This window comes from Dipodomys merriami, unplaced genomic scaffold (genome assembly GCF_024711535.1).
Source record: "Dipodomys merriami isolate MVZ:Mamm:240054 unplaced genomic scaffold, mDipMer1.0.p SCAF_136, whole genome shotgun sequence".
Taxonomy (NCBI): domain Eukaryota; kingdom Metazoa; phylum Chordata; class Mammalia; order Rodentia; family Heteromyidae; genus Dipodomys; species Dipodomys merriami.
Window position 1 is genome coordinate 2,336,433 of NW_027202671.1, and position 9,459 is coordinate 2,345,891.

General features: G+C 39.4%; 1 pseudogene; it reads right to left on the reverse strand.

Moving 5' to 3' along the window:
• Positions 1–1,151: 1,151 nt before the first annotated feature.
• On the reverse strand, positions 1,152–8,119 carry LOC138825185 (homeobox protein Meis2 pseudogene; annotated as a pseudogene).
• Positions 8,120–9,459: the final 1,340 nt, after the last annotated feature.

Consider the following 9,459-nt stretch of genomic DNA (forward strand, 5'->3'; position numbering starts at 1 on the left):
ATTCAAACTTCTTTTTGTGTTGAGCAAAGCTGCCCATCTAAAGATTGCTTTGTCCCCAACCTAGACAAAGAACTGGAAGGATCTCCTGCTCTGTGTCTAAATCTTCCTTGTAAGCTCTTTGAAGATGTGTCCCTCAAAATCATAATAAGAATTGCTTCATGAAGCAAAACTATATAAAGATCTGTTTTGAAACTAACTAACAGGTTGTGGAGGAACATAATCTGGGCATGAAAACACATTCTTTTTCAAAAATATGTTTTTTTATTGTAAAAGTACTGTATAGAGGGGTTACAGTTACATGAGCAAGATAATGAGTACATTTCCTATCAAGCATTGTTGCCTCCTCCTTTGTTTTTCCCCTACCATCCCTTCCCTCCCACCTCCACAACTACACTCTCCCTCTCCCCACCTAAATTGTAAAGTTCATTTTTCAACATAGTGTCTTGTAAATCTCATTGTTAGAATGAGTCAGCCTGTATCCCTATTTAAGCATTTTGTTTTTCCCTTCCTCTCCCCAAATTAGTGAAGTGTATATAGATTCTTGAAGCTGGAGTTCGTGATGAGTGACAAGGTCTATCCAAGGCCTGTCATGCATCTCAGCATGACCCACCAGGTCACATAATATAAAATATAATCAGTCTCTGGATATATAATATATATCCAGTCTCTCCTTATTTTTTTCAAACAGTCATTCTTTTGGTAACAATATACATAGTGGAAAAAATGTGTATATATATCTGTGTTTGTGTGTGTGTGTGTGTGTGTGTGTGTACACACCTTTATCTCCATATACATATATGTTCTCTTCTATAACAATTTGAGGCAAGATAATGGAGTGATCAACAGAAATGTACAAGTTTAACTTAGCTCCTGTATTTATATTACTCTAGATTTAACTCTTGGAATCTTTTCCAAGAAGATCTTTACCTAGACAGAACTTTTTCATTTTCTTTCACATTTGTGTTCTTGTTGTATTGGTCCTCTGTTGCTTGATGAAAAATGAGGAAAATAAAGCATAATCACAATTGTTTACAATTTCATATTAAATGTCAACATCCTCATGTGTTACTGACCATCCAATACAAAGTTCTCCATTGTTTGACCCTCAGAATTATATTCAGCCAGTCTCACTTGCTCAATTTGACTGTCAATCATGGCTGCACTATTCTCCTTCTGGCATTAATAAACCAGTTGTGCACTTGGAGAATTGTGAGTCTTTTGTCTTGTACTAATTGTATATTTTGCTCTTCAGAAGGGTAGGGATATGTGAGGTACTGGAAGAGCCAGGCTCTCATAATATTTGTTGCTACTAAGGAGAAACTATCTCTTTTGTTATAGTGCCTTTTCCTTGTTTGGATGGTCATTGTCACCTTTGCCAGGTGAAGTTTCACTGTTGTCTAAACCATCCCCTTGCTCATTACTGTTATGTCCACTCTGGGAAGCATGGCCCCACTGGAGGGTCATGAGTGCCTGCTGAGAAGGGGGAGGTCATATCATCATGATTTTGAAGGGTTAAGGGTTATGGTCATCAAGATTTGTGGAGGAAACTGAAAGTTCTTCACAGTGTGACTTTGAGCTGCCATCTCTTTCATTACTGATGGTGTTGATGGGCATTTTCCCCTTCAAACCATTACTATACCAGTGGCAGAAATTGTCACACAGTTCATGGACATTTTCTACCTGCAAAAGGTGAAACCGTCAAACTTGTATTGCCATATCATCAAACTATACAGCTTTGGATTTGATGAAAGGAGGAGTTTGTCTGTGAAGCTGTGTTTGGTGAAGAGTGCAATGTCCTCCTGGAGGGAGTGGGAAGAACAGCTGTCCCTGATGGCCATGCAAGGTTCCTGAGAGAGCAGGTTGCCAGCTCACACTTCTCAAAGGCCAGAGCTAACAGAAAGAACAACAGCTTCCTATAGGTTGTGTTTTGCTTCAAGTCATACTTGATCACTACCCAATGCTGGACTATATGTAATTGGCATATGGGGCATGCACCACAACACTGTGAGGCCTTCCATGTCTCCCTCTCTGCTGTCCCAGTTTATTTTCTGTAGAGATTTCTAAGACGATGACTTACTTGTGGGTTATAATGAAGAAATTTGAATTGTTCACTCAGTATCCAAATTCAAATTTAAGTGTAACTGCTCTCAGATTACTCACAACTAGAAAGGTAATGCCAAGTATTCATGCGATTCAAAAGATTAAATGACTGTTAAGTGTTTGTAATTCAAGTCATAAGTAGATATTTGTCCAGATCCATGGGGACCAATGTCTCATGCCTATGATCCTCATTACTCAGGAATCTAAGATTTAGAAGGTCAAAGTTTGAAGTAAGCATAGGAAGAAAATTCTTCAAGATTCATCTCCAAACTAACCAGTGAAACTTCAGGCTAGAGATGTGACTCAATTGCTAGAGTACCAGCCAAGCAAGTAAGCAAGAAGAGGAATGTGAGGCCCTGATTCAAACCCCAATACATGAGCTGAAAATATATACAAGTACAGGAGCTGGACTTCAAATGACCCATCCAAGTCCACATGGACAAACTCCACATGGTTGTTCCTGAATGACATATATCTAACTTTTCGACCGTATTTCATTGGTGTTTAGGAAAATGGAGGGAATTCTAGAACACTTTAATTTCCATCAACAAACATTTCTTAGAATAAATCTAGCTGCAAAGAATTCTGTTTTCTGGCTCACCAACTCAGAAGATTCTTTGACCAATTTGTAGGTAACATGAAGCTCACATAGAAGGCAATGATAGAAGATTGCTGCAGACTTTAAACCTCATAGGTGTCAGGATCTAAACCCGAGATTTCTTTGTGTTCTGTTGATTTAAAAACTACCTTGTTTTTGTTTGTTTGTTTGTTTTGGTCAGTCCTGTGGCTTGAATTCTGGGCCTGGGTCCTCTTCCTGAGCTCATTAGCTCAAGGCTAGTGCTCTACCACTTGAGTCAAAGCCACACCTCTGGTTTTCTTGTGGTTAATTGGAGACAAGATTCTCATGGGATTTCCTGCCCAGGCTGGCTTTGAACCAAGATCCTTTTAGTAGCTCCTGAGTAGCTAGGATTACAGGCATGAGTCATGGGCGCCAAGCTTTACCACATGATTTTCATTCTACTTTAGAGGAAAAAAGTTTGGAAAGAGATGAGAACAGTTGTTAGAGATGAATACTACCTACTCCTCCGGAGAAATAGATGCTCAAGTATCTTGAGCCTACCAATGTTATCATGTGTATCCAAAAGTACTTGGGAGATGTGATTCAGTTAAGCATTACCAAACAGGAACGGTATCTTGAATGTTCTCTGAGTGATTCTGAAGTCATCCCAAGGGTCTTTATAATGTTGAGTAAGGAATGTCAGAGAAAGGAGGTGATGGTGGAAAGGATGGGTCATTGTGCATTAAGAGAGGTCAGATCTGAGAATATGAGAAGTTAGCACTGAAGAAGTTCAGAAATTGGATTTTTTTTCTTAGAGCCAAGAAAAGGAGTATAATACTCCTGAGTCCTCAATTTTTCTCCTTCAGAGTCTGTCCAGCTGCTTGCACCCCACTGGACTTGCACACTTCTTCTATCTGCCCGAGAGCCTGTGTTCCCTGACTTCTGGATGAGAAAACTTGCATTGCTCAACAGAAAATCAGGGCACACACAGGTCTCTTAGATCCTTCTGCATGGAAGTTTCCTATAGGAAAATTCAGTAAGAAGCCTCTATATTGGTTTTCTGCAGCAATTGACCAAAGTTTCTATGACTTGAAGAGGAAAAAAAATGTGAAATTAATAGGTCTGGATATCTTAAGTCCTACACAGGACTCAATGCCCTGTGGCATTGTCCAATGGCAGATTGACTTTTCATTTGTAGAGTGACAGCGAGAATATTTCTCTTGCCTTTTCCTACTCCTAGAAGGTAAACTTCCTTTTTTGACAGGTGTCCTTTCTCTTCCGTGTTCAGAGCAAGCAACCTGTCAGTTCTGACCCTTATGGGGGCACTGACATCTCTGACATCTCTATAGGCTTTCTAAATGTGCACAAAGAAATGCCATTGCACATTAATGTTAGTATATACTAACGTTATTTTGTGTTCCTCTATTTGCTTCTCAGTCTTTATATCTCATGGTAATTAATAACATGTAATGTTTAGAAAAACTTTGTACCTCTACAGGAACAATATGCCAATTTATCACTCTTAAACACTTATTTACATTAACAAGTGAGTACCTAGTTTGGGAGAGAGAGTTACAGCATGAATGAAGAGACTAATAAACCACAAATCCACATTTGTACTGGGAATCTGAGAGATCTGGGGCCTAAAGAATGCTGCAAGTCTGTTTAGAATGTTATCAGTACTCACCTCTCTTTTACAGAGCAGCTTGCCTGGAGTTTCTTCTTCTGCCATGGAACATGGTCATAAAGACAAAATGGAGACCATGACTTTCTCCAAAGTCAACCTGATGGGGCTCATATATGTAATTTTATGTACTTGGGTGGTGTAAACTGGGGGATTACAGTTCATTTCAGCCCAAGCAAAACATAGGACCTTATTTAAAGTAGTATTTGGGAGTCTTGCATCTTCAGGATCAATATCAAAAAAAGGGAGAGGATAGAATTCTCACGTATTTGAAAATAAGCTTTGTTCTTGAAGTCTCTGGTGCACGTCCTGGACAAGGTGACATGAGCAGGATAATTTTTTTTGTTGTTGGTTGTGGGGCTTGAACTTGGGGTCCTTTAGCTCTTTTGTTCAAGGTAAGCATGGTACTATTACTTGGAGTCACAGTGCCACTTCTGAGCAGAACATTGTATTCAGTATAGGATTACAATCCTTTACTATATTATTCTGTTGTGCATAAGGAAATGTTAGTAGAAGGTGGGAAGGTGGTTCATGAGAATAATATCAACATTCAGGGAGATATCAAGTTCAAGGGCAGCCTAATTATATGGAAAGTTCCAGTAAAAATAAACAAGCAAAGAAAACCAACAAAACCAAAGAAACAGAAATATCAGTTGGGACAGTTTTGTATTGTGGATCTACAGTATTTAAACTATGCTTTGTAGTTTTTTCTTGTTGTGTATGTTACTATGTCTAATTATTAGATGTATTGACAGCTATGCCATTAGCTTTCAATGAAAACATTATAGAGGATAAGATGATTGAATTGCTTTGCTGTACAGAGCAGTTTCTGAGAAGTCTGTGACTATAGGTTGAAGTAGGTGAGGTTCAAACTAAGAACAGGCCAGAAGTTAATACTGCACACCCATCTTATATTTGCTGCTGAGTGATCTTTCCTGAGGGCCTCGAAACTGCCTCATTTGTTAATAGAATTGGTAAAAATCATCACTCTATTGGGCACAACAGTTTGTATGTGTGTGTGTGTGTGTGTGTGTGTGTGTGTGTGTGTTTGATACCACAGCATAGAAGAAGTGGGCCTTATCTGACCCCAGAGTAAATGGCACTATCATTGTCTATAACTCTAGATTCAAGTTTTTACTCCATAATATTTAGAGAACCACATTCATTGTCCTGGTCCATGAGGAATCCAGGCTGTATTTTCTTGCTCCTCTAAATTGTAGTAATTGGGTATCCATGCTTTGTCCAAGGACATCTGCATATGCAATCAGAGCAGCACTTTGCCTGTAGCTCTGGATATCATTCCTCCTTTGCCTTTCCATCTGCTTTATTTACCTCTATAAAACTTTATTTGTACTATTTCAATTCCAGAAACTTCTTTGCATACTCAAGATAAAGGACTTTATTCATAATCAGAGTCCACCTGTTATCATACAGACCCTAATTGAAAGCTGGGTTAGCATCATGACCCCATATGCTTAGTGACTGTGTGGGCCAATCCAGTTCCTTAGCCTGCCTTTCCCTCAGTGTCCTCATCTGTGTAACTGTTAGAATAATTTACTGATGTGAGAGTGTAGCTCAAGTGGGAGAATGCCACCCTAGTGAGCTCAAGGCCTGAGTTCCAGTCCCAGTGCCACCAAATTGACCAGTTTCAGAGTATATTCGTATGATTTTCAAACCGTTTTCATCTGATTACAGTTCATTACAGGGCTGTGTATTCACTTCTCACTTGTCTTTGAATCTCATTTCAGCTTACCTGACAACAATGTCCTCTGACCAACTTCCTTTCACCTTCTCAAATTGTCAACCTTAATGTTAAGAAAGGCAAATTTCATCTTTTTTTAATTATGAAAATACCATAGAGAGGGGTTAGAAGTATTTGTGCCAGGTAATGAGTACATTTCTTATCACGCATTGTTGCCTCCTCCTTTGTTTCCCCTTACCATCCCTATCTTTTTTTTCTTCCTCCTCTTCTTCCTCCTCTTTTTATCCCACCTCCTTCTCTCAAGGACTCCATTTTGAGCAGCTAAATATATTGCACAAATAGAAAGCCATTTCAAAATTAGATGATTTTTAAAATATTCTATGGTGATCTACATAATTCACCATTCAAACAAGATTAGGAACAAGATAATATGAGTAAAGTAGTTGAAAATATTTCTAAAAGTCAACAGCTTTTCATGATAATTCAAAAGCTATTTATGTTTAAGGAAGACAGAAATAATTGAAAAATACCTTAGTGGTTTAAAGCATATGCAAATTCTATGACTAAGATCATACTCAGTGCTGAAATAATTTAACATTTTTCCATCAGACTGCGTTTAATGCTGAAATGTTTACTATCACTTCCTCATATACAAAATTGTATAGTATGACCTCCTCCAAATTCTATGAAGCAAAAAATAAGAGGAGACATTAAATCGAAAAATTAAGTAACAAAGCATCTTTTTATTTGCTGATGAACTTTGTACCAACATATTGAGGTGTATAAAAATTAATTACTGGAAATAATAATATCTTTTTCAAATCCATGCAAACACAATGAAGAGACATTTCTAGAAAGCAATGGAGAGTAGATTGCTGTAATTATTGTTCTGTGTGGCCATTTATCATCATTTACTTCTTAAACCATTTGCACCAATATTTTCTATAGGGTTTCTGGGTGAGGAGTCCTCACGAAGATGGAAAGTTTGAAGCATTGGCTTTAGAATGCAAGGAAATCTGCAGGCAGACACTAGGGTGGAGGGGTTGATTGAAGGTTACCTGTCGGTTCTACAAGCAGTTGAGAGCATTGGCATCCACCACTGGGTGTCTAGAAAGGACAAGGGCCTAGGTGAGGAGGCCTCCAGTTTCACATGTAGATGATCTGCGTCTGAGGGTACACCAGACAGCATTCCATTTCTGTGTCTAGCTTGACTCATTAACATAACACAGTCTCAGATTGGCTGTAGTTTATATAATTTTATCTTATTAGAAAATATAAAATCTGCTTGGATTAACTAGCATGTCTCAACATTACAAATGAATCCCAAATAATGCTCTCACAGAATCCTCATGTGATGTGATCTGTGTGCTCTATTGAATCAAGAGGGCATTGTCATATTTGTACTACTGCATAAGAGAGCCAGAGTAGGGAGAACTATGCCCAGCCACTTCTACCAAAATCTTTGAGTGACCTTCAGAGTCTGTCTGTATTTGAGAAGCTCTGTCAACAGGTGGAGGCCCCAGGAGGAGCAGCTGGAACAGCCCAGCCTCTAACTTCTGCTTCCCTGGGAGGTTTATGTTGTAACTTGTATCACTGTGGGTGGGTAACTCTTACCCTGTACACAGTAATACATGGCAAAATCTTCAGTCTGCAGGTTGCTGATGGTGAGAGAATAATCTGTCCCAGATCCACTGCCACTGAACCTGGATGGGACGCCTGATCCTAAATTAGATGCTTTGTATATCAGGAGCTTGGGAGCTTTCCCTGGTTTCTGCTGATACCAGGATAACCAATTGCTAATGTCCTGACTGGCCTGGCACTTGATGGAGACAGTGTCTCCTGGAGTTGCAGACAAAGAGGATGGAGTCTGGGTCATCTGGATGTCACATCTGGCACCTGGCAGTAGAAACATAAAAACAAATTTCCACCTTGATAATTATGGTACAGAGGCTTCCCTGAAGTACCATACAACCCTGACTATACAAGGCTGGGTTAATCTCCAGCATTTTCCTTCCTTACCTGGGAAGCAGAGCAGCAGGAGCCCCAGGAGCTGAGCAGGGGTCCTCATGTCCATGCTGTGTACTACTGGGACTGACTACTGCACAGGGTGTGAGCAGCCTATGAAGAAGTGCTCAGGGCAGTGGGCTGTGCTCTGGGCACATGGAAATCAGCAGGGGTGGGCAGGGCTGGGCACAGCTGCAGGATTGGCTCAACTCAGTGAGTCACCACAGGCCTTGTATCCACAGATGTCCCAGAGGACAGAAAAATAAAGTGCCTGCAGAGAATGTGTTTGTCCCTGGAGACCATTTGACTGTAGAAGACAGTTTCATGACATTTTGAAATGTATAATGCACAGAAGCAAGTGGTCTACCAGGGTATTTCTTAAATATATTGATATATATTCTTGTTTCTTCTTAGATCTTTTATTCACTCTAAATAATTCTTCCTGGAAAAAATCACTTTGTCTTCTCTTTACCAAGTACATATACATTGTTTTTTTCTTTCTCTTTGTTTTCTTCCTTCCTATTTCTTTCCTTCCCTCCTTCTTTCTTTTCTTCTTTCTTTCTTTCCTTCTTTCTTTCTCTCTTTCTTTTTCTCTCTCATTCTTTCTTCTTTCTTTCTTTTCTTTATTTCTTTCTTCTTCCCTCCCCCCTTCCTTCCTTCCTTCCTTCCTTCCTTCTTTCCTTCCTTCCTTCCTCCTTCCCTTCCTTCCTTCCTTCCTTGGTTGCTTGTTTTTTCCAGTTCAGTTTAGTTTTTGTACCTGAGGCTTCAACTCTGAGTATTGTCTGTTAGCTTTTTCCCTGAAGGTTAATGTTCTACCATATGAACCACACATCAATTTCTGACTTTTAGGTGATTAATTGGACATAATATTCTCATGGAATTTCTTGTGCAGGCTGGCATTGTACAACCATTCTCATATCTCACATTCAAGAATAGGATATAAGCACCTAGCTTATATCTCCCATGTATCTGTGTATTAATCCTGGGATATGAACACGGGGCCTGGGTGCTGTTCCTTAGATTTTTGTGCGCAAGGCTAGCACTCTGCTATACCACTTTAGGCATGGCTCTACTTCCAGATTTTGCATGGTTAATTGGGAATAAGAGTCTCATAGACTTTCCCACCTGAGCTTGCTTCAAATTGCAAACCTTGGATCTCAGCCTACTGAGTAGCTAGGGTTACAACCATGAGGCATGGTTGCCTAATTGTTTAATAGCTTTTTAAATAAAATTATTGTTTTGATCAAAAATGGAAGTACAGAGGCCTTATAGTTACATAAGTCAGAAAGTACATTTCTTTTTGAACAGTGTCACCCCTCCCCCACCAGATCCTCTTCCACAACAAGTTATGTAGTTCTTTTCCAAGGTAGTGTCTAGTGAGTGAGACTGATAAGTTAGTTTACCCTTTGT